At 40.3% G+C, this 25086-nt stretch overlaps 1 non-coding gene across 1 annotated transcript; it reads left to right on the top strand.

Moving 5' to 3' along the window:
• Positions 1 to 24480: 24480 nt before the first annotated feature.
• On the top strand, positions 24481 to 24583 carry LOC118898648. The gene has a single exon (XR_005020789.1). It is a non-coding gene; the product is annotated as a U6 spliceosomal RNA (small nuclear RNA).
• Positions 24584 to 25086: the final 503 nt, after the last annotated feature.

Raw genomic sequence — 25086 nt, 5'->3', positions numbered from 1 at the left:
AATTCTTGATTAATAATGGTAACATAAGGTTGCCACTGTCTCAGAAAATCCAAAATAGACAAAAAGAGGGAGAGCCCCGAGTATGCCTTTGCCATCTCAGAGACCACCCTCCTTAATGGGGCAAGGTGACCACAGGGGGCGGCCAGCTGGATGGTGCCAACCCACCCCTGGGATGCACGAAGCAGGGAGTCTACGGACAGAAGCAGGAAAACCGCAGAGAGGAGGCTTCCCTCCTCTTTCTACAGCACGATTCAGTCTGTGTCGCACTAACTCAAAACCCGGAATGTCCTGGTGAGAAATGGGAAACCTAAAAATAGATCTGCAGAAAGGACTTTGACCTTGGCTTGAAAGTCAGCCCAGTGCTATGACAAGAAAGACCTTTTCCATGAAGATTATGTTCTTAAAAGCCATATTTCATCTGCGTGCAGACTCGCAGTGAAACTACACTCAGAAAATGTGCATCTTGGCTATCCTTCAACTGTAAAATCATTATATTTGGCTCTGGTTATTTTGGACATTAGATGTCTGTGTAAGGGTTTCATTTTGAAATTTCTCCCATAAAATGTTAGAGGTTATAAACTGGATTAATAGTGACATTTAAGCGTGTCTGCTATTACTGCATGTATCCAGTACTTAATGATTTTTGGAAAGAATTCAAGGACAGAGCAGGAAAATGTTGCATTCAAGTAATACAGAATGTACATGCTTTAGAAGTAACTACAATAAATTAATAACTTCTCTTTAAGAACTCTATCCAGAGTACCAAAAGAATATATATTTTTAAATTTTTAGTAATTAAATCCAAAATTACAGGATACTGTCCTATAATTTCTTGCATATGTTTGAGTTATAATATTTGAAATTTTCAATATCAAAGAACTTCAGGGGACCTTTATATGTACTCCATATATATGTCAAGGATAACTTAAACTGATTTTTTTAAAGAGCTGTTAAACAGAGGGAAGAAAACACTTTTATATACTTAGGTAACTTTCTAAGGAACAGCTGCCGCCAATTAAACAACACATACTTTTTAAAGACTCTTGGGGGTTCAATGTGCCTTCAGTGGACTGAAAAATCTGGAAAAATGGACTTCATTAGCTACTAAAAAATTATTGAAAGGATATTTGAAATGGCATTTAATACCTGCAAAGCCAGGAATAATCAGTGGTTTAAAGTTTCACCGTAAAGATTGGTAAGTAACACTGATTACAGGTCTTATTCAAACGGAAAATAATGAATATGTGATGAAAGTAGAATAATGATCCAAATTGCTCTTAATCTTGGAACTGTGTCTATTGATTGGCCTAGAAATAATGGTGCTAATCATATGGTAAGAAGGCCAAATGCTTGAGAAAGTCATTAGCTTTGGGGAAACAGGATACCCACTACTTCATTGTACTAGTACAGTATTTTCTTGAGTAAAGCCTTCAAACAACTGTGTGTTTAGGAAAACTTCCAGTGTTAACCCAAGTCAAACAACATTCCTTTCCACTTCTCCGGAATTTGTAAAAGCTATTTAGGTACTCTTTATAATTCATCAAACACTGACTGAACACCTACTGTATGCCTGGCACGCAACAGAATCAAACAAGTAATTTAGCATTCTGAAAGATAATTACTAATCTCGCACTGGCTTATTTCTAATAAGCTTAAGAAGTAATGATCTTCTCAAAATAGTAAATTTACACTTTAGACTGGCTTTCCTGAAACACTTTGGCAAAGTTTCATAAACAGACGTATGTACAATTGTCCTCTCTTATTCGCGGTTTTGCTTCCTATGCGTTCAGTTACTCAAAGTCAACTGTGGTCTGAAAATAGTAAGAGGAAAATTCCATAAGTGAACAATTAGTAAGTTTTAAATTGCAGGCCATCCTGACTAGCATAATGAAATCTCGCGATGTTCTGAGTAGTGGTTAAATCTCGCGATGTCCTGCCCGGGACTTGACTCTTCCTTTGCCCGCGTATCACCTGTTGGTAATTGGGTCAACCTCTCGGTTATCAGATTAACTGTCAGGGTATTGCAGTGCTTGGGTTCAAGTAACCCTTATTTTACTTAATAATGACCCCAAAACGCAAGAGTAGTGATGCTGGCAATTAAGTTATGTGAAAGGGAAGCTGTAAAGTGCTTCCTTTAAGTGAAAAGGTGAAAGTCCTCAACTTAATGAGGAAAGGGAAAATACCGTATGCTGAGGTAGCTAAGACCTGTGGTAAGACGGAATCTTCTCTGTGAAATTGTGAAGGAAAAAGAAACTCGTGCTGGTTTTGTTGCTGCACCTCAAACTGCAAAAGTTATCGCCACAGTTCATGGTAAGTGCTTAGTTAAGTTGGGAAAGGCATTAAGTCTGTACAAGATATTTTGAGAGAGGGACCACGTTCACTTAACTTTTATTACAGTATATTATTATAATTGTTCTATTTTATTATTAGTTGTTGTTGCTAATCTCTCACTGTGTCTAATTTACAAATTAAACTTTATCATAGGTATGCATGTATATGAAAAAATATAGGGTTTCAGGCATCCACTGCGGGGCTTGAAACGTTTTCCCTGCAAATAAGGGGGAGACTACTGTATAAGCAGGTTAAAGAGATACGGTCCTTTTAAAAATTATAATTTCTCATCTCTAGGAAAAGCTTCAAAGGATTTTGAATTTGAAATATTCTTACTTCCCATTAACTTTTCTTGAGGATCCATGTATCCAATTACAAGTTAAATTTACATTCTCTTTAATCCATTTTCGAGGCCTTAAGTATATTCTTAGATTCTGGTCTTGACAATTTATCATTATTATTTTAATTTAAACGGTAATACATGAGCATCTGATTCATAGAAACAGAAGTATATGGAAAAGTCACGCTACTCTTAGCAAATGTGTGTTGACCAAGGAGCTAATCCGTGTTAAGACTTCCCAGGTGAGGGCGGCAGAGAGCACTTGCAAAGCACGGGTTAGCTGAGAACCTCAAGGCCTGGTGGTTGCCAGGGAACCCTCAGGGCACTGGGGAACGGGGCAAGATCAATCTGTTGTGAGGAAATTAGCTGAATGGAGAGGCTGGTAACCGGAAGCACTGGCCAGGAGAAACAAGGAAAAGCAACACGAAACGGCTGAATGCAAAGAGGAAAGAGCTTGGGCCTTGAAGTCACAAAGACCTGACTTCTGACACGAAGTGTGTCACGTCAGGCAAAGGGCTTCATTTCATGGTTGGTGCTTTCTGTGTACAAAATGAGTACAGTGATCTATATTACTGTTTCCCGGAATTGATACAAGGTTATAAGGCGATGCCTGTAAAGTGCTTACCACGTTGCCTACCAGTGTACGGAAGGGGCTTAACAGATATTGTGAGCTATTATTGTTATTTACTGCTACTGAGGCCAGAGAAGCTGGCAACGTGGAGCTGAGTGCCTGCCTCAGAGAAGGAAATAAACGGGTACCTTGAAGTCAGAGAGGAGAAGGAAGCAAGGCAAAGGGAGCCAGGATGGTGAGGACTTGAGTTGTGCTGACGCTTATTTGGACACTTAAATCTTTCCTCTAGGGATGTCCACCCATCCCCACCCTGTCTTAGAGATACCTTCTGAACACAGTCATTGGTAGCAGCTGCTCTGGAAAGCAAAAGTTCTGATTAAGACCCAGCTATCTGACAAGTGCATTTATTAATTAAGAACGAGAGTAAAAAGTTAATCCCATAGAAAGACTTCCTTAGGTACACATGGTAGGGCATTGACTGGAGACCGTTAGCTTGTTTATCCAAACAACTGATACTTGGAAGTTACTTTTATTTTTCATTTGTGTAAGTGGCCCCTTTATTTGCAAAAATGTGAAGCAAGTACCTCTCTCTTATTCTTAGAGAAGGTGGTGAGGTTTCCACACATCTGAAAACAGATGCCACAGTTTGTGAGATGTGAAATGTTCTGCTTTGTAATGGGAATTATGGGCATTTTTAAGTGGACTGTGCTCCAGAGCACTTTTTCTGGCCATAAAATGTTTGTAACCTGGACTGTCCTCCACTTGCTGTGGTTTCAAAGTGGAGAGCCCAGACTTTGTAAAATGTACTCTGGGACGTTTTGCTGGTTGCCTTAGCTGGGCAGTGTAGCTGAGGCCATCCTCTGTGGGGGATGATTTTTCCCATCCTTCACCATCCTGAGATGGAAATGAACATGCCTCAGAATAGAAGAGAGAAACTGCTTTGCTTCAAGGGGACTGATGGCTTAGGGATGGAACTGAGGACATTTTGCAGGTGAGTTTGAGCTGGTTCTGGCCACGCAGAAGTCTCCAGGGGCTAGCCTGGGACCCTGAGGTTTGTTTTAGGCCAGCTGTAAGCCCCAAAAGTACCCATTGGTCCCTGCAATGTCAGGCACTCAACTTGAGATTCCTTTAGCACTTAGTCAAGTTTTATCAAACATCATGGTTTTTCCCATTTTTAATAAATGGCACAGCCATATAAATTCACCCACATGTTCAAGCGGGCAACTTCCCTACTCCTTCCCACTCCAACATCAAATCCATCAACAGTACTATCAGTTCTGCCTCCAAAACAGCCAAATCTCAAACCTGTGCTGCTTCCCTTTCCTCTCGGCCCTCCGGACCCCGCAGCCACTGTTTCCCACCCGGGTTACAGCAGCAGCATCACCACTTTCCCTGCTTCTTCTCTTGACTCTTCATCCCCATTCTCTACACAGCAACCTGAGGATTCTTTTCACAGTATAACTGAGGCCAAGTCATTCCCTTCTTGAAACTTTTCAGTTTCCTCAGTGCTTTCAGGATAAAGACCCAAAGATTCAGCATATTCTGCAAGGCTAGGTCTGGACTTGGCATGCTTTGGAGAGGTTAGTGCGAGCTGTGGCCTCTGAGAAGAGTCACCTGGGACCCAATTACAGGGCAGTGCAAGGTGACTGTTCAAAGTGTGGGCTGCTGGGTAGGTGACAAGGGACCATGACAGGCTTCTTGGGATTCCTTCTGGAAGGCGACCCAGTAGAAGAATGGACTCCCCATTCCTGTGGGTGGGAGGTGTGATAGGACAGTAAAGAAAATGTGACTGATGTCGTCGGAACAGGTTATTGAGGTCTGGGGACATATTGGTGATACACCCAACCTGGGGTAGGAAACAGCTTCCCTGTAAATCAAACCCACCTCCTTTCTCTTAGTCTCAAATTCGAGATCCCAAAATTGTACAACTTATACCTAATAATGGCTTCTGTTTATCAAGTACCTGCTAAGGGGCTGTCTTTATGCTGGGCACTTAATGTATTTGATTACAGCAAACTTACAAGATAATTATTGTTATCTCCATTAAAAAAATTTTTTTTATTGGAGTGTAATTGCTTTACAGTGTTGTGTTAGTTTCTGCTGTACAGTGAAGTGAATCAGCTATATGTATACATGTGTCCCCTCCCTCTTGGACCTTCATATGTGGAAACCCAGGCTCAAAAGTTTACTAAAAGTTAAATGATTGACAAGGCACACACTTTAAAAAATTACCAAATTACCTTTCTTCATGAAGGGAAGGGACTGATCTCGTGTTTAACTTATCACCAACTAATGTATCATATAAGACTGGGTGTTTGTTTCTTATCGGTCTCTCACTAGAATGAGAGAGCCCCGTGAGGGCAGGGGCACTGTTTACTTCACGGCTGCCTTCCTAGCACATCCAACAGTGACTGATCACAGCAGTCCTTAAATAGGGATTTGTCCACGGACTGAAGAAATGATTGAAAGAATGAATTTTGACAGCTGCTCTAATTACCCAGTGCACTTGATTCCGAGCTTTACAAAAATAGGAAAAATTAGTGTGAATATCTTTGTGTCCACAGATGTGGTTTTGGATATTTTTTCTTATACTCTCCACTCAAGAGCTGCTATTAAAATATAACTATGCCTGTTCAACCAGAGGTTTCCATTAGCAATGAGAATTAATTAAATTATGAGTCATCAGCAGATGACCTACTAAGGCAGATTAACCCCCCAACAATTATTGTTTTTTGTTTTCCTAATTATAACAATAACATAATAAAGAACACAAGCTAGATTTATTAACTTTACGAAACAAGGTATGAACTGTTATGAAAAGATTTCCAAGATATATTTTTAGTGGGAAAAAAAAAACAAGATACAGAATAACGTTCATGGTATGCTTTTATCCCAGGGGATAATAATAAGAATAGTTACTGAGAGCTGACTATGTGCCAGGCACTATATTATACCCTCTCATTTAATTTGTTTAACAATATCATGTTGTTAGTACAATACCTCCATTTTAAAGGGTACTTTTCTTTTTTTTAGTTTTTATTTTGAAACAAGCCCAAACTTAGAAAAAGGTTGCAACATGCAAAGTACACACAAACTCATACAGGTACATTTTACATATATTTACCCTGTATCTACATATATTAAAAACCATGAGATCATATGAATATCTATAATTCAATTCTTTTTTTTATAATGAATTTTATTTTTATTATTTATTTTTCTATTTTTGGCTACATTGGGTCTTTGTTGCTGTGCGCGGGCTTTCTCTAGTTGTGGTGAGCAGGGGCTACTCTTCATTGTGGTGCGCGGGCTTCTCATTGTGGTGGCTTCTCTCGTTGCGGAGCATGGGCTCTAGGTGCGTGGGCTTCAGTAGTTGTGACTCGTGGGCGCTAGAGCACAGGCTCAGTAGTTGTGGCGCATGGGCTTAGTTGCTCTGTGGCATGTGGGATCTTCCCGGACCAGGGCTCAAACCCGTGTCCCCTGCATTGGCAGGCGGATTCTTAACCACTGCGCCACCAGGGAAGTACCTATAATTCAATTCTTACATCAAGTTTTAGTTTTCTCTCTTTTTATATATTTACTTCTCTTTTCAAATAATAAGAATCCTAACTTCAATTGTCCTCAGTATACTTTTTTTTTTTCTAATTGGTTATTACTAGCTCTTAACTTTAAAAAATTTTTTAAAATTTATTTTTGACTGTGTTGGGTCTTTGTTGCTGCACACGGGCTTTCTCTAGTTGCAGCGAGCTGGGGCTACTCTTCTTTGTGGTGCGCAGGCTTCTCATCGTGGTGGCTTGTCTTGTTGCAGAGCACAGGCTCTAGGCGCACGGGCTTCAGTAGTTGTGGCATGCGTGCTCTAGAGTGCAGGCTCAGTAGTTGTGGCATGGCATGTGGGATCGCCACAGACCGCGCTTAGTTGGTCCGCGGCATGTGGGATCCTCCCGGACCAGGGCTTGAACCCGTGTCCCCTGCATTGGCAGGTGGATTCTTAACCACTGCGCCACCTGGGAAACCCCTCAATATACTTCTTATTAAATTGATCCCCTGCATATAACCAACCGCCTGTCACTTCTACTGTCCCCATCCCTGGCAAGGATGTCTTTCTCTTTCACCAGTCTCCCACAGCCCACAGCAGCCCCTCCTGTACCCCCTTCCCCTCCCACCCAGGCTCCACCACCCCCACCAGCACAAAGCTCCGAGACCCTCCTTCCTCTGTGCCCGGCTCTCCCTGCTCCACTTAGAATGTGACACTCCACGCCCCCAGCCAACCCAGCACAACAGGGACAGCTCCCTTTTGCCCATTCAGGGGTGGCCATAAGAAAGTGGCTCCTGGGGATCCAGAGTTTTGAAACTGGGTCAAGCTTAACATGTGTTAGCATCTTGGTAGCCCATTCTTGAAAAAACCAGAAGCATGGATGGCCATTTAGCCAGTCATTTGCATGAGGATGAAGCATGAAAGGTGAAAGAAGAAGAAGAAAAAAGGAAAGGAAAAAAAAATTGTATCAGGGAGGAAAATATTTCATGAGCTGAATCCCAGGCAGCCAAGTCACCACTGATGTCACAACAGTGTTGCCAGCTAATAATGGGCTGCTTCTTAACTGTCGGGAAATGCAAACAGCACATTAAAATGGTTCTATTTTTTCCATCCTTACAATAGCAACACAGCAACAGAGTGCTGATCTCTGAAAGACAAAGGCTGTGAAAATAAACATGCACTTGAGCCAGGGGGCACTTAGGTTATGAATTTTCTTTTGAAATATTAGGTAATATATCCAAAATATTCAAACCAAGCCGGGACCATCTCTTCAGGTACCAGTCTGAGATCACCCACCAATCTCAAATGGCTCAGCAAAGCTTTTGGTCAGCCAGACAGCTGGGCTTCCTCTTTTCCTCACTTGCTTTGGCTGAGTTGCTTCCAAGGTGTTTCAGAGAGCAACATGCCAGATTCAAAATAAAGAGCAGACACCCGGGCCAGGCCTGCCTTTTCCTCTAACTGCGTTAATCGGCAGCTGCTTGGCCTCTGGTTCATCTGCCACAGCCAAAGCCGGGCTAAGTCCTGCTCTTTCTCTGTAGTTGCAGGATTGCCTGTGGTTCCTGAGTTGAAAGTTTATCTTTAGTACTACTCCCTTCCCGTTTTGTTGTTACTTCGCTCATTCCCTTGACTTCATTTTTATCCATATATTTTTCCAACAATGTGTTTTTACCTCATCTCCCTCTCTTTTATTAGTATCATTATTTTTTATTACCTCTGCCCACATCCCTGGCTTCCTCTCTAAGGACTTTGGAAAACGAGGTAAATTTTGTGTCTGTGGAAGATGCTGAGAGGCAGCTCTTTAAACCTAACCCCAGTTTTCTCTCCCACTTGAGTCCACATAAGGTGACAGCTCTCCTTTCTTGATGCGAATTCTTTCCAGTCCACCAGTAAAGCTGCCCCTTTCAAGAAATGGCTTGATTGAGGATGTACTCAAAGGTTCACAACTAACGAACAAAACCTCCTGTTATGAGACTGCAAATTTCCAGGCACTTGTGACCGACCTTTCATTGTCATAAATATGGACTGTATCTAGCAGTCTTTTACCCCATTCCAGGTTATAGAAGTTCAGTGTTCCCTACCTTAGGACCAGGGAAATCCTGAAAAGACATAGGTTTTGTGATCATGACCAGGAATAGATTATTCTTAGAATAGAGACAAAATGATGAGTCCAAAGGGACTGGGAAATCAACCAATAGGGTCAAATAGGTGTGATACATAACCCCCAGAGAGAACCATCCAAACTAAGACGACCTAGGGCATGCTGGACATTTTCCATTTGTTCCTCTAGTCTACTCTTTGCCACCCTTCTCCGTGTCCCAGGCATCAGGCTGGCCTTGGACTGGAATGACAGGCTCCTGTGCCCTTTGGCTTCCTGTTAGATTCACTCAGTGGGAAACACAGGAGATGAGGAAGAGGTAGAGCTCAGGGTATTTATTCACTGGCTCCCTCTCCATGGGGTCACAGACTGGCTGAATATTCCAGCTCCTGTCAGGTGTCTTCTTTCTCTGGTTTCAGTCACCATTCTGTCCTTTGTCATTTCAGGCTTTGGAGAATAATAGTACCCTTCTATTAGCCCAGGTTACTGCACTACCCCTTGAGATTTCCCTATAACCTGCCAACACCTTTGTTAATAATCCCTTTATTAAACTTTCGTCAAATTACCCAACTCAAGTGGACCATCTGTTTCCTGCTACTAATTTGATGCTTACACAAGATCTCTGCTTAGGCAAGGCAGAAACAGGTATTTTGGAAAATTGTAATGGGAGATGATCAGGACCCAGCTACCTGGAAATTGAGGCCCCACAGGTAGGAATTTAAGTTACTCTTGACACAGAGGGACAAAGGAGAAACTTCTTTATTGAAAATTAGTGATGCAGAGAAGTGAATAAATTTACTGACACCTGGAGGTACCAAGCTCAGATTATTGATAATAACATAAGATTTACTGTGCTTTTATCATAGGTCAGACATTGTGCTATGCTCTTAATACATTATTACATTTTAGATTATTTCACCCACTTTACTGGGTGAGAAAACTGGGTGCATTGATCATTGCTGTTTTGTCTACCCAGCATCCCTCCCTCAACATCTTCCAGTAACAAAACTGTTTTCTGCAAGGAACTCATTTTACATGTTTTAGGTAGGGCTAACTTTGGCCTTGCCAGAGTGCATCTCCCATGTGCAATATTTGGTTCAGTGATGAACATGTAACCCAGACAGACCAGTAAATCTTCCTTGAGTTGTTTTTTTTTTTTTTTTTAAACAAATTTATTTATTTATTTTTGGCTGCATTGTGACTTCGTTGCTGCGCGTGGGCTTTCTCTAGTTGTGGAGAGCGGGGGCTACTCTTCGTTGCGGCGCATGGGCTTCTCATTGTGGTGGCCTCTCTTGTTGTGGAGCACGGGCTCTAGGCGCATGGGCTTCAGTAGTTGTGGCTTGTGGGCTCTAGAGAGCAGGCTCAGTAGCTGTGGCACACGGGCTTAGTTGCTTCGCGGCATGTGGGATCTTCCCGGACCAGGGTTCGAACCTGTGTCCCCAGCATTGGCAGGTGGATTCTCAACCACTGTGCCACCAGGGAAGTCCCCTTCCTTGAGTTTTGATATATGAACTTAGGGAAAGAGCTAGAAGGATAATGATGTTAGCTGCCACTTCTTGTGGCCACCTTTCCCTAGGCTTGGAGGAAGCCATCTCCAGTAAGAAATCATACAGTATTATGCAAAGAGAACCAGCGAGAAGAGATAGATGGAGAAAGCCAAGAGCAAGCCCAGGAGAGATTACCTCATTTCCTCCTGCATCCACTGTCGTCAAGTAGCTTCTATCCCTAGGTTTTTCTTATGAGCCAAAAAATACATTTTTTTTTTACTTAATGTCAGCTGAGTTTCTGTTATTTATCATCAAAAATATCCTATAAATATATTGAGGTTTACTTAGAGATTCTTCAGCTGAGCAGTGATCAAGACATGTGTGTGAGGAAACCACCCAAGGTTGGGGAAAGACACTCAAATGGAGCAGGTGGAACCATCCTCAGAGCCCACATAGATTCAGAAATAGTTGGTGATCCCACAAGCCAGAATGAAAAAACTTTCTGATACATGGGACACCATGTAGAGTACTCAGAAATGTATTACATGGTTAGTAGGGAAAAACATCAGTCCTCAACTTTGTTAGTCCTGCATAACAAACCTTAAACGCAAGCCTTAAAAGGATCAAACTGTTTCTAAGTAAATTAACTATATCCTAGAACAAAGCGCAAGAATGCATATAGAAATACAAGAATATGCAGCATCTAAAAATGTAAAGGTCACACTTGCTGGTATCCAATCAAAAATTACCAGGCATGCAAAGAGGTAGGAAAATATAATGCATATGATGGAGAAAAACCAATTAAAACTAACCCAGAATGACACAGATAATAGAACTAAGTAGTCAAGGGCGTGGTAACCACATGTTCAAGAAAGTAGAGGAAGCCATAAATGTGTTAGGGAAAAAAAACAGATGATGGCATGAAAATGATCCAAATCAAACTTCTAGAGTTGAAAAATACAAGTCTAAAATGAAAAATATACTGAATGGAATTAAGTGCAGATCAGACACTGAAGGATAAAGCACTAGTGAATTCAAAGGCATGTCAATAGAGACTATTCAGAATAAAACCCAGAGAGAAAAATAACTAAAAAAAAAATCAGTAGAGCATCAGTGAGTTGTGGGACCAGCCCAAGCAGCCTCCTATACATGTAATTATAGTCCCCAAAGGAAAGGAGAGGGAATAGGGAACAAAAAAAAATTTGAAGAAATAATGGCTGAAATTTTTCCAAATTTGTTGAAAAATGTAAACATCCAGATCTAAGAAACTCAGTAAACCCTAACTGAAAGAAGCATGAAGAACCCATACCAAAGCACATCACAATCAAATCAGGGAGCCTGTCTCAATGGCAGCATTCCTGACAGTCATACCTGGCCTTCCAATGAGGGCAACCACAGAGTGTTTTAAAGATGCAAATATTCTTAATATCACTAATTTATCAGAGGCTTAATGAAAGGAATGAATTTTGGGCCATCTAGTGGAACAGAAGTGTGAGGATGGATATGTAAGTTGCACATGATAAATTCAGTCTAGTAGTCTTATCTCCCTAAGCCTGTGGGTTCCCTCCTCCACATCATGCCAAGGAAGCTCTGGCCTATCATCTCATTAAATGTAGGCCACCACCAAGTCCAAGTTTTAGTCAGTCAACCAAGGAAGATGTTAGAGTCACCTTCAGCTGCACAGGCTAACACATTAAAATCTCTAGGGAAGTGCTCTTATATCAATGAGTTCAACCCAATCTACTGTTATATCTTCTTTGGACAAATGCCCTTAAAATGCACCACTACAAATGTTCCCCACGTTTCTGTTGATACATATAATTAGTAAGACCTTGAAAGTCCTTGGGGGTATAAGTTATTTTCTCCTAGATCATAATGCGTACCCATTCCCTGGAACATGCTGGATTTGACCCAGTCCACAGGTTCAGTGGTAAGAGGGGAGGGTTTTGGTAAATTTTGCAGAGAATGGACATCCCCTTTCAAGGCATTTGCCCCAGAGAAAATTATCACAGGGTTTCCCCAGCAAAAGAAGTATAACAATGGACTAAAAGCTCATGGAAATACATGGCCTTACCGCAGACCCATTTCTTAGAAAAGGCTAGACTATTGAAAGCTAGAATGGCTTACCAAAGACTCATGTATGGTGGCAGTTGAGAGACAACAGCCTGAAAAGGTGGAGTTCTGTATATGCTTTGAATCGGAGACCATTACATGATGGCATCTCCCCCATAGCCAATATACATAGATCTGAAAATTAAGGAGCAGGAGTAAATCGATCCTGAAAAGGGAATTCAAAAATTTATCTCTAGAGAAACCAGAATTTGCTAATATTTTTATTTATTTAATTTATTTTTTATTTTTTATTTTTTTTAATTAGGGTTTGTTTTTTTTTTTTAACTTTTGGGTTTTATTTATTTATTTATTTATTTATTTATGGCTGTGTTGGGTCTTCGTTTCTGTGCGAGGGCTTTCTCCAGTTGCGGCGAGCGGGGGCCACTCTTCATCGCGGTGCGCGGGCCTCTCATTGTCGCGACCTCTTTTGTTGCGGAGCACAGGCTCCAGACGCGCAGGCTCAGTAGTTGTGGCTCACGGGCCCAGTTGCTCCACGGCATGTGGGATCTTCCCAGACCAGGGCTCGAACCCGTATCCCCTGCATTGGCAGGCAGATTCTCAACCACTGCGCCACCAGGGAAGACCTGCTAATATTTTTAAAATAGCTAATAGCCTTCTCTCCATTACTACTAAGAAACAGTGTTCTAAAAAACATTGAACTCCAACTTTAGCTACCTAAAAATGTGAGGGATCTTTATACATGTTCAATGTTGTATATTGTAAAGTGATTACCTTATAATAAGAGAAATGAGCAAAGATGCCCAAAATGAGCAGTCGAGTACCTGGAAGCAAAACAAAAAATAGGAGAGCCAGAAACAAAATATTACGTGGTATCCCGAATATGTTTTATTAATTCCCTAGTAAGTTCTCCAGTTCATCCTCCTATTTGATCTACTAATCAAACAGAGAAGCAGTCCTCCTGATGTTATAGGCAGACAAATTACCCTGAGTGTTTAGGGCACTTTTCCAAAGAAATGTTATGAGAAAACAATAGGGAAGGATCTCTGCATGTAGCCCTTCTTTAGCCTGCAGCACTCTGCTGCTACAGTGGTGTGAGGACACACTGCTGAGGTTAAAAGTTAAAGGTCAAGTTGATATTATTCTCTTGGTCCTTTAGTTCAGTTTAAAGATGCAGATATTCTTAATATCACTAATTTATCACTCAGTGGCTTAATGAAAGGAATGAATTTTGGGCCATCTAGTGGAACAGAAGTGTGGGGATGGATATGTAAGTTGCACATGATATAAATATACTAAATAGATTTTTAGATAGATTTTTAAATAGATTTTTAGCCTCAATGTACTAAATAGATTTAGATACAAACTTTAAACAAAGCTTCATGCAAACAGGCATTCTCACACTGAACTGGGACTATATATTGGTAAAACCAATCTGTAGGGCAGTTTAGCAATATATCAAGGACCTTAAAAGTATGCATGTCCTTTGAATAGGATATTTCACTTTAGCCTAAGAAAATAAGTTTTTTTACAGTGGTCTTCATAGGAAAGAAAGAAAGGGAGGGAGGGAGGAAGGAAGGAAGGAAGGACGAAAGAAAGAAAGAAAGGAAATGCCCAAGAAAACTGTTAAAGGTTTTTAAAATTATTAATGCTCAGGAAGATCTTAGAATAATTTTTCTAGAGTTTTTGTATTTAAAAATTTTTCTGTAATGAAAAGAAAAATTTTTTTTAAAAGAATCAGAGTAGCCACCTACCTCAAAGAGTATTATGAATTCATGATTAAAGAAGCTGATTAAAAACAAGGCACCAGGGCAGTACTGCTCAAATAGCATGTTCTTCCAAAATACCCTCCCCCATCTTCTATAATAGCTGCCTGCCTTTCAGTGGCCTGTAGCCTCAAAAAAGTTGTGAAATTGTGCCAATGTGTGTTCCATCATCCCTTAATTATTTGTGCCAACTGATGGGAGCTGAAATATGGAAAGCATCAAAAAGATAATCCTAAATTAATTTGTTCTTGGACTTGGAATACAACCAGACACATGTGTTTAGACATGAATGTATTTACCCCCCACTAAACCTCATACCATTTCCTCACCACTTCTTGGCTTGGCTCCCACTTACAGCACTGGGGAGGTCCCAGGAACCAAAGAAAATCTGAGCAAGGATTGTCTGGTGATGGAGATTTGGCTCTGAATTGTGGATATTTGTATGTAGAAATGCAAAAACATCCATATATAATTGTCCACATATTTATATTTCACCTACAGTGGTTAATTTCCCATAGTTCTTTGATTAAAAGGAGAGTTTTATTTGTGCAGAATCCTCCAGATTTGGTGAAAGTGGTGACTGTGGTAATGGAAAGAAGTCTTGGCAGGACTGGTTACCTAATTTATGAAACCCAGTGTAAAATAAAAATGTGGGACCTCTTGTTCTAAAATTACTAAGAATTTTAAGATGGTGACAGCAGAGCACTATACCAAGCACAGAGCCTGGTATGAATGCACAGGTCACATGCCCATGAAGCCAGTCCTGAGGCTTAGAGTCAGGTAGACATGACATCAAATTCTAGGTTTTTCATTTACAAGCTGAGTGTCTTGAGTAAGTTATTTAAACTTTTAAAGCTTCAGTTTTCTCCTCTGTAAAATAGGAATAATGATTATGTATCATTCTCAAGAGTATTGTGGCGATTAAGAGAGAACATTATACTAAGTGTATAGCATAGTGCCTGGCTTGTGGACACTCTGTCTTTTTTTGTCCTACATGCTACAGTTAAGAGTTCTAAAATGTAACCTTGAGGGTCTCTCCCCGACTTAAAACTATTTTTAGTTACCCATTGTCTACGAAACAAAATGGAAATGCATATTATAGACAATGAAGACCTTCGCTGTTCGGGTTTCATCCGCTTTTCTAGACTTGCCACCTACCACTGTCACACGTGTATCAAGGTCCAAAATATAATTTGTGAGCATTTTCACTTTTCCTTAAGGGTCAGTAATTATAATAAACATAGGTGACATATGTTAACAAGACAACAAGCCCAAAAATGGAGTCACTTATGCTAAGTCCCAGGTCACCAAACCGAGAGTTAATTACAGTTTCCACTCTCCCAGAAATGGAACCTTAAACCAGTCAGTCAGGAATCTCCTGATCATCACTAGTTAGGTAATCTGCCCGATAGACTCCTGTCATCCCCTAAAGGAAAATACCTTTGCAATAACCAGCCTCCTTTTTTGCCTAGTAAAAAAAGCCTGCTCCCTTCTGCCTATAAAAATCTTTCATTTGGTACAGCTCCTTGGAGCTCCTTTCTGTCTGCTAGATTGGATGCTGCCCAATTCAAACCGATTTTTGCTCGAATAAACTCTTAAAATTTTTAATATATCTCAATTTATCTTCTGACACATATAATAAATGTTTCTTTGTGCCAGGCACTGTGCTAAACATTCTGTTGGAAGGAAGTCTCATTGTCCACTCCTGATGTTTTCTCCCATGAGAGGGAGCTCCATGAGCTGTAACCCTCCTGGATACGTCCACCTCCTCACCCTCCCTGGGAAGAGTGATTTGTCTCATTGGTGAGCTTGGAAGAAACTGGGTATTTATAATCCAGCCTCTTCCTTTCTCTGTAGCAAATCCCCCCACAGGGAGCATATGCTCCCAATTGATCTCAGGGAAACTGTAAGCTTAGTAGCAAAAACCTTTGCCCAGTGGGAGACCTATTGCCTAGGACTGTGACCAGGTGGTAAATCTATTTCTGGTGTTCCAGGTCAGGAAGCCTATACTCTCCAGTGTCAGCGTTATTGATGATATTGTCTCCTGTCTGCCTTACTCTTTGCCTGTTTCTTAATTGGTTCAGGACTTGGGTGAGGAGAATGGGTATTTATAAAAGCTATGCAAATACCCCAATACAATCTACATCTATGAGCTCCTTTCAGTCTCATAACTACCATATGAGATAAGCATTTTTCTCATCCAGTTTTTTACAGATAAGTGAGGAATACCGATCAAGTAAGTGGCGTAGTCAAGATCTGAACTAGGTCTATCTAATGCCGAAGATTATGCTCTTAAAATTTCCCATTTTGTTTTTGCGTGTAAGTTTCATAATAAACGATAAGAACATTCAAATTTTGGGTTGAAAAGAAAGCTAACACAGTATTATATCCAGTATACTTATATTCTATTTGGCAGAAAAGTAAGCCAAGCTAAACTTAAATTCAGCAAATGCTGAATTTTATTTTAGGAAGAGCAAGCTGCAACCATAACAAAGAACTGTATTTACAGCTAACAGCAATAACCATGTTACTCTATAGGTCTTACACTACGAACTGAAACTACATTTCGTGATTTACAGGGTCTGAAAGGTAAACAGTAAAAGATATTTTTTTGGAGATTTCTCATTAGCAACTACAAAACTAGCAATTTTGTGAGGAATTATGTTGTCTATCCTTTCTCAAAACACACGCAAGACATTTCTTTGATGGTGAACCCATTCTGATTCCAACATCCGACTATTTTCAACATTCTGGGAACTCCTCCACACCCTGCCTATCTCTGGGAAGGTTTGATTCCCTACCCACTTGGTGAAAAGAAAGGAATTTAGAACATTTGAGGTAGCAGACTGCCTACTTATGACCTCCTGAGGAATGAGCTCTGCCTACCTAGTCCCTTCATGCAGGTACATGAATGAGTCATCAAAAATTCACTAACACTTCAGTTATTTATGCTGATGGCAGTTGTGCTAATAAGAGAAATGACAAAAGGGTGCAGTGCCCAAGAATTTGTAGACCTGGCAGATTTAATGCATCCACTTATATCCGTAACTCAACCCCTCCTCCATATGATCCTGATTATTGTGTTCCATAAGAATTCCTACCAAGACTCCACCCCAGTTCACCCCTCTCTCTTGTGGTCTTAAGAATGTCAGTGCTATGCAGTATTTTCCTCTTTATCACGTCTATATCCCTTCATGCTTTGCTCACCAAGATGTGTTTTTCTCTCGTCATGTTTGTTTAAGCCTATTGATTCAATGCATTATATTTCTACCAGGGAAGCAATACTAACAAAATATGTAGTTTGACACATACAAAGTACTGCCACGTATATGCACACTTTTGTGTGTATACATCTTTCCTGCCATTCCCATGTACATTGCCGGACTTGACATTTCTTTTTTTTTTAATAAAAAGCTTGCCACTCATGATTATCTCTTTAACATTCTATCCAAAATTGCAGCTGGAAAGACAAAGAAAAGAAGGTGAAGGAAGGTAATTTGCACTTCTTGTAACCTTCATTATTTATCAAATACGGTTTTTTTTTTATAACCATCTTTGTAGCACTTCAAGACATGCCTAACTGCCAGTGTTCACTTTTACAGGCCCAGTGGATAATGGAACTCCCAGAGAATCCTGGCTTGGAAAGGCAATCAATAAGGTTAGTTTGACACTACTCTCTATTGAAGGAATTGTCTTTTCTTTGAGAGAGAAGGTTGACTGATGGCAACCAGAAGGGGTTCTAGAGAACAGCTGTAGACTCAGAGCACGGATTTTAGTCTGCATGGGTGCAGCACCCTGTGTACAAAAACGTTTCACTTTTATCGCCTCACTGACATTCATATACCCTGGTGACATAGGGAATGTTTTGCCCATTTTTTAAATTGATAACTTGAGGCACAGACAGGTGAATGACTGGCTCAAGAACATGTAGAGAATTCAGGAGCATGGCACCAACATAGAAGGCTATCCAACTCAAGGTTGAGATTTCCACATCAGGCTCTATGGGCCTTTTACACCCCCCAATAGTCTCTTGTTGCCTGCCTTCAATATTCTCCTGCCAACAGCGACCCTTACCTCTTTGGTTTAAGCAGGCGGTTCTAAATAGTTGTTGTTGGTTACCGTGGTAACAGATGCCTAGGTTTCAGCTTCAAATGCCCCTTTTAATGAGGCAATTTCAAGAATATTCATGATAAATTACCAGACCACAAACTTAACTGTGGGAAATTTTGCTTTGGAAAATCTAATAAAAAGAAAGCAGAAAGAATGAGCAGCAAATGCGTTAGAGAAAATGGGGCCAGATTTGGAGAGGCAAATGGAAGGGAAGCCAGGCCTGACTACCAAAAGCCAGATCAGAATCAATTCAAACCAGAGCTTTAAATTATAAATGGTCCCTGAAGGGCTACCCGCCAGACGGAGCCAAGATTCCTCGGGAGGAAGAATGGTAAAATGAGAGGTGGAGAGGGCAGGAGTTGAGTACATCCTGCAGGAGGCTGCATATTTTAAAGAGCTTCAGTTTTCTGTTTTATTGCTGACTGTGGTGACTAAATGTCAGCAACAATCTTCCTCTTGTTTCTCCATTTATGAAACCAAGAGACACTGTGACCTGGAGAGGACACACTTAACTAGACTGTGGAATTTGGCATACATGAACTTCATGAGCAACCTAGGTTATCCACAAGTCCCAGAGACATAGCAGTCTTGATAATGTTCCAGGATTCTGGTATTAACCTCTTAGCTCTTCTACCTACTAAAAATCTCACAGAAAGTTAAAAGAAATTTAATACATCGCTACACTATTACATGGAAAGAAACATCATAATTACTTAAAGGAAGACACGTCAATAATCCTTTTACGTTTTAATATAAAAACGTGCCTTGCCTATGTAGGATAGTTGAAGTGTACACCCCGTTGAAGGCAAAAGGACAGCCTAAAAGAGCTTTCACAGCCATTTTAAATCTCTGGCCAAGCTCCTTAGGTCACTGCAGGGCCGTCTTACTCTTGCTGCTCGCGGAGAGCACCAGGGAGCAGATGCGTTACAGTTTGTGACAGGAGAACAGCCTGTGGATCCCGCCTACTCCCTCCGGTCCATCTGGGAGGTGGGTGAGGCAGGGAGCCCACAGAGAGGGAGGCTCTCCTGGGAATCCCTGGGGGTACCATGGTTATTGGTGCTTTATTTTCGGTAGATGGCACTGTGTCTATTGCGATAAGCAAAAAGAGAGTCTAGAAAGGAAATATAATTGTTTCTGGAGAAAGCATACTGCATTTGAAAATAATGCATGGTATATATTTTTTTACTGAGTAACATTATAACGCAAATACTATTCAGTGTTCATGTTAGCACTCTCTTCTGGAGCTCAAGGAACTTTATGATTTATTATTCTGGCTCAGACTCAGGGCTGTGGTGGAGCCCAGGGCCATTCTATGAGGGATATAGTCGGGATAAGAGTAAATCACTCTGAATGTTCACCCACTTTTCCACCCAAACACATACATCAGCACCTGTACTCTGTCTATGCCTGGATTCCCACCCTGGGCACTGGATTCCCCTTTACCTGAGACAGAACACTCTGACACCTTGGTTCCTGCCCAGCACACAGGAATCCTCACATCCCCAGAGTCAAAGCAACCAGATCAGTTTCTTACACATGGGTGGTCCTATGTAGTAGATACTGTTAGTTTCCCATGCATGCTTTTTCCTTTATAACAGACATCTAAATATTTTTTTCTCTCTTCTGAGTGCTTTCAGGAAAGTAGTCCCCAGCACCAGAAGATGAATCAAGTTTATTTTAGGCCGATTGTGGTCTCCCATTTAAAAATGGGAGAAGAACCTCAAGTTTGCTTCTTAGAAAATGAACTCTAAACACAGTGTGGAGGGTAGAGTAGATGAAAAGAGGCTCTGTGAGTCAAGCGCTGTGTATGCACTTAATAGAATATTCTCTTTTATTCCTTATTATAATCTTGAGGTAGGTACTATGCTACCCATTTTACAGATGAGAAGACTGAAGCTCAGAAAGGTTAAACAACCTACCTAAAATCACCCTTGCTATTGACTGAGCTTATGATGAAATTCTAACCATTAGAGAAGTCTGCTGTGGGACTTCTGGGAAAGGGACATGCAAGGAGAAACCTCCCATTTCTGTCCCTTGATATGACCTTTTGAATATGACCCCTTGGACTGCAGCATTGATCTTGAGACAATTACAGGAGCCACCCTAAGAGAGTAAGACAGAAGTCTGAGGATGACAGAGTAGAATGATGGAAAGGACCTGGGATCTTGATGATGCTGTGGAGCTCTGAATTAACCACCCCTCAAACTTCAGATTTATGTTTCAGCCTCTTAGAAACATATCTTCTGTTACCTGTAGCACCAGCCTCCCAAATCCTAACTAATACAACCTAAGACCCTAGCCATAATTATTTACAAAGATGATTAGTGCCTGAGCCAAAAGCAGCTATCCATAGGATAACTGCCAAGGACTCAGGATATGAGAGTCCCCCCCATCAGGACCTCTCTGCTGGATCACACCTAATGAGACCAATCAGACCCTTTCTGGGGGAGCCTGAATAGCATTTTCTCCCACCTCTTCAGGAACTTCCCTCCATCAACGAACTCATCTCTCTTCTGTATCGTCAATGTTTTCTGCTTATACTAGCACCTTCTTAAATACCATTTAAATTGTTCATAGTAAAAAAACTAACATAACACCTCTATCAGATATTGACTGTCTTACATATAACACTCTAACTAGCTTCTTTCTTTCACAATGAACTTAGTTGTCTCCAGTTCCTACCCTTCAAGTCACTCTTCAGCCCACGGCAGTTTACACCTGCAGTGCTCCAACAGGACATCATCTCTTAAAGATGTTACAGGATGGTCATAAAATAGGTTATCAACTGAGTAACAGACAGACCAAAAACTTAGTCATTTAAAACAGCAGCCACCCGAGGTCTACTTTTTAAAATTTAAGAAAAGATTGCACTGTAAACATATGACAGACTAGTATAGCACAGTAGTTAAGAGCAAAAATGAGTTATAAAGTCCAACAGACCTGAACTGGTAATCCTAGATTCCTTAAGTAACAGTGAATGGGTTTCTTAAATTCTCTATGCTTTTGTTTATTCAAATATAAAATGAGAATACCAACTTACATGGTGGCCATAAGAATTCTACTACAAAGTCACAGCCTATCACTCTGATCACAGCACTTGCTAGCCACCTGATACATTCTTCTTTATTTTTCTTTTATTGTCTATGACTACCAGCCCCACACTGGAATATCAACTCCTTAAGAGCACAGATATTATTTGTCCTGTTCATCACTGCATTCCCAGTATGGGTAATAGTTCCAAGCACTCAACAGATGCTCAGCAGATGGATGGTGAATGGAAAGAAGGAATGGAGGGAGGCAGGCAGAGAGGGATGGGATGAGAAGAAAAGGAGAGAAGGAAAGATGAAAAATGGAGAGTACTAAAATAAAGCTTAAAAAAATGGTAAACAAAAACAAAAACAAACAAACAAAAAACTCTTTAGAAGCAGACCCCTCCACATGCCTCCAAAGGAAGATGCAGACCTGTATGCTTCAGGATTTTCCCACCAAAAACCCACACAGTTCCTTTACTATTCCAGCCAAGTATGGCCTAGCCCTACCCTCATACCTGTTTTTCTTGGTTTAGTAATAAAGAAACATAGATGGAAATAAAGAAGAGATATCAGGTAGAAAGATATAAAATAGTGGGAAAAATATTATAAGTGGAGTCAAGTACCACCACCATTTACTAGAAGTGAACTTTTAGCACCAATATTAATATTTTTTCCTGTTGTATCTATAAAGTGATAATAAGTAACATGTACATAACAATTTTTAATTTACTCAAATGTCATTTTTATAACTAACTACTTCACAACAAGTAACATGCTAAGGCAACATCAGTAGATGAAAAAAGGTAGTCCCTGGCCCCAAGGAATGTTGCCCAGGACAAGACAGAGATATGTAAAAAATACAATTACAATACAGTGTAGCGAGTGCAACAATCAGGCATGCAGAAGGGCAGGGGTAGCAAAAAGGAGGGTGTGATCACAACACTAAAAAGACTGCACAAAAGACATAATATGTAAATCGAGTTTTGAAAACTGAAGTGGGTTTCCCAGGTGCCCCATAGGGAGAAAGGGATTCTTGGAGGAGGGGAAAGCATAATTGAAGACAGTGAATTGTTCATATAATCCAGAAGTGAAGTAGGCAATGGCAGGAGAAATGATTGGACACAGGCGTCATGAATACTTGTATGTCTGCATTTTAGCAAGTCCATTCTAATGGAAGCTTTGAGGATCAACTCGGGGGTGGGGGACCGTGGGGGGACAGAACTAGTCATTCCAGCAAGAAACACTGGAAGCAGTTTCTACCAACCCACCAAAAAAACGACTTCAAAGGCAACGTGGTATCACAGGAAGGGCTTGTTTTATTGTTTGTTTGTTTTTGGTTCATTAGGCCTCACTTAAAATTCTGATTCCACAATGCACTTGCTTTGGGATCTTGAAACAACACTCATAACCTCTGCAGGTTCCAGTATAGTAAGTTTATGTGATTACCTTCATCTGTAATATCCCTGTGCTGCAATCTTAATGGAAACTCAAGTTCAGGTCAAAGACTAGTTTCTCTGTGACTTCTCCTCTGAATTGATTCAAAAGCCATCTCTCCCGTCCTCATTTGGCTTCTCTTATAGAATCTCATAAGAACTTCTATGACCTCTTTGGTTTTTTGTTGTTGTTGTTCTTGTCTGTTTATTTGTTTTTTAATTGAAGTATAGTTGATTTACAATGTCGTGTTACTTTCAGGTGTACAGCACAGTGATTCCTTTTTCACATTCTTTTCCCTTATAAGTTATTACAAAATATTGAGTATAGTTCCCGGTGCCATAGAGGAGATCCTTGTTGTATCTACTCTATGCCTTCTTTGAATGACCGTAGCACTTGTTGTCTGTATCATTTTTATGTCTGTTGTGGCTTTGTGCCTGAAAATGAAAATTTTCTATTTGTTCAAAAAAACACAAAAAACAGCAGCCACCGTTTATCGTCTTTCGTGACTCTGCAGATTGACTAGGCACAAGTGGATAATTCTGTCCTGCAGTGTGTTGTCTGGAGCTGTGGTCATCTGGAGGCTTGACTGGACTAGAGCCTCTACTGTGGCTCATTCACAGGGCTGGTGGGCGGTGTTGGCACTTGGCTGGGAGCATGAGTCCTTCTCCTCATGGCACGTCCATATGTGGGGTTCCCACAGCATGAACGCTGGGTTTTTAGGGGGGGTGTTTCAAGCCTGTGAAAGTAGAAGCTGCCCAGTCTCAGAAGTTAAAAATCTCACTTCTGCCACATTTTATTGGTCAGTGCAAACACAGTTCAGTCCAGAGTCAAGGGGAGGGAAATAGATTTCACCTCTTGTGGGAGGAATAGGAAAGAATTTGCAGCCAACTTTAATATACAACTGTTATTAATGGTCTTCCTTATTGCTAATTACAGTGAAAATAATATGGTTTTTATTTTATGTGGCATCTCAATTATTGCAATATTTCGTTCTTTCAACTTCCATGACAGCCCACTCTCCTGATTTTCTTGGTACCTCTGGAGCCACTCTCACCTTCTTGTGAAGAATCCTCTTCTTTTCCTCACAATCAAAATATTATTCCTTAGGATTCCATCCTTGGTCCTCTTCTGTTATCACTTTATATTTTTCTATTTATCTTATTGGACATTCTAATAAACTCTCAAGACTTCCATTACTATATACATATTAATTATTCTCGAGTCTTTACTCATAGCCCCTGCTGCTCACTTAAGTTCCAACCTAGATATCCCATCTTCACTGAACATTTCCTATTTCCATTTAAGTATCTTATAATAATCACAAATTCAAAATGTCCAAAATTGAGCTCATCATATTTTCTCCCAAAGCTTCAATTTCAGTGTAATCTCTCTCTGTGAATAGCACCATAATTCCCTCAGTTACATAATGCAGAGAATTAATCATTTTGACTCCTTTCTTTTGCTCAACCCTATATCGAGTCACGAAAGGTAGTTAATATTATCTCTTTAATATCTTTCAAATTTGTTAAGTTGCCTGCATCTCTTCTCCAGTACTGTAGTACTGAACTCTAGTTCAGACCACTATCATCTTTTACCTGATATATTTCAGCATCTTTTATCTAGCCTTCTCACGTCAGATTGGCCTCCTCTTTAATTCATATTCTACACTGAGGCCAGAGTAGTTTTTAATGGCAATATTCCATCGTGTTGTGCTCAATTTGACAGCATATATACTGAAATTGGAACAATACAGAGAAGACTAGCATGGCCCCTGTGCAAGAATGACAGATTTCTAAAGCATTCTTTATTTTTTTCTTTGTTGTTGAACACACAATCTATAAAGGTGTAATTTGCATGACAATAACAGCACAAATGAAGGGAGAGAGAAGATAAAGCCATGTAAGAGCAAAGTTTGTATACAATTGTAATTAAATTGGTATTAATCTGAACTAGATTCTTATAAATTAAGTTATTGTAATCCTTATAGCAACTTCTAAAGAAATAACTCAAAAAATATAGTAAGAGAATCAATAAGGGGAATAAAATAGAAAATATCCTTTTAACACAAAAGTAGTCAGCAATAGAGGATGGAAGCCCCCCAAAACACATAAGGCATGTAGAAAACAAGTAGAAAATAGCAAATATAAACATGACTTTATCAGTAATTTCATTAAATGAGAAGGGATTGAATTGAAATGCAGAAATTAGCAGAATGGATTAAAAATACAAAATCCAACTATTTGCTGCCTATAAGAGGCACACTTTAGATTCAGAGACACAAAGAAGTTGAAGTACGGGAAATGACATACTAGGTG

This window comes from Balaenoptera musculus, chromosome 7 (genome assembly GCF_009873245.2).
Source record: "Balaenoptera musculus isolate JJ_BM4_2016_0621 chromosome 7, mBalMus1.pri.v3, whole genome shotgun sequence".
NCBI lineage: Eukaryota > Metazoa > Chordata > Mammalia > Artiodactyla > Balaenopteridae > Balaenoptera > Balaenoptera musculus.
This window is presented reverse-complemented; position numbering and strand designations above follow the sequence as displayed.